We start from the raw sequence: 1572 nt of genomic DNA, 5'->3' as shown, positions 1-1572 counted from the left end.
AAAAAGCTGCAACTAACTTTAAAGTCGACTTTATTTTGACTATGACTACGGGCCATTATAATTGTAATAGTGAAAAGTGAAAATCTTTAAAAGATTATTTTATAGGCAAATTTTGAGTCCTTCAAAACGAAAACAATAAATACCCTTCTTTTTTGTTTTTTGGTACTTCCCGCAGTTATATGTCAAAAATCGACGTCATGAATCGACGTAAACGACGAGTAACAAAGTGCCCTTTACAAAAATATTCAACTTGTGCAGACTGTAATGATATATCTTCTTTATCGAATTTTAAAGTAATGAAAAAAAATAATCAATTGAAACTGCGTATTTGATTGAAAATCTCACTTTTTTCGACTTTGACAACAAAATGCAAATGGTCGCCTGCAGCACTAATAATTTTCATTGAAGTCGCTACAAGTTGTATATTTTGGTAAGAGGCACATCACGTTGATTGGGAGATTTTTTCAAGAGATATGGAAGAAAAGCTACGAAAAGTACCAAAAAACACTTTTTTAAAAAAATCCATCCATTGTCCGATAATTTTAAAATAACGATAAAATGCGGGACAAATGCAGGACACTTGGAAAACATCAGTACATTTTCTGGTTTTTCAGGTTTGAAAAACTACGCAGGACCGACCTTTGAAAAACAGTACGGTCCTGCAAAAAACAGAGCGGATGGAAGTATAAAAACATATAGGTAAAATACCCTACATATACTCCCCCTCCAGTAAAACAATAAATTAATTAATGTTAAATGTTTTCTTTTTTGTATTTGGAATTGTTAGTGAATTAGATTTTTTTGTTGTATCAGAAATTATATTTGCAGGTTTGAGTAAATCAATTGAAACCGTTTTAATCATATTTCCATGTTGAATTTTGAATACTTTGTCATTTTTCTTTGAATAACTTTAACAAAAACGTACTCACAAGTATCCAAATTTTTAGGAATAAAAGAGTATTCTTTATTGTGATGTACCATCTTTGATCTAACATTTGAAAAATATTTTCTTAGCTTAGATAGAGTTTCATTTGTATTATCAACTTCATTATTATAACTGTTCGTAATAACTAATTCACCTGGTAATCTTAATGTTTATCCACAAACTAATTCTGCAGAAGAGCATTTTAAATCTTCTTTAATAGACGTACGTAGTCCTAATAATATCCAAGGAAGAATTTCAGACCAGTGGGTAGAATCATCTAAGGCAGTAATAGCAGTCTTTAATGTCCTATGAAATCTTTCAATCATTCCATTTGATTGAGGATGATATGGGGATGTATGAATTTTGTGTGATCCTAACAATTTATTCAATTCTGTGAACAATTTTGACGTAAACTGTGATCCTTGATCTACTGTTATATAAAGGGGAATGCCAAAACGAGGAACGTAAATTTGAAAAAAATGTTGCTATAGAATTAGCTGAAATATCCCTAAGTGGATATGCCTCTGGCCAACGTGTATGTCTATCAATGATAGTTCAAATGTAACGATTTTCTTTTGACACAGGTAATGGACCAACAAGATCCATATATGTATGTTCAAATCGTCCAGATGGAATGTTAATTTTTT

This window comes from Rhagoletis pomonella, unplaced genomic scaffold (assembly GCF_013731165.1).
Source record: "Rhagoletis pomonella isolate Grant_MI unplaced genomic scaffold, Rhpom_1.0 Rhpom_scaffold_00023, whole genome shotgun sequence".
NCBI lineage: Eukaryota > Metazoa > Arthropoda > Insecta > Diptera > Tephritidae > Rhagoletis > Rhagoletis pomonella.
This window is presented reverse-complemented; position numbering follows the sequence as displayed.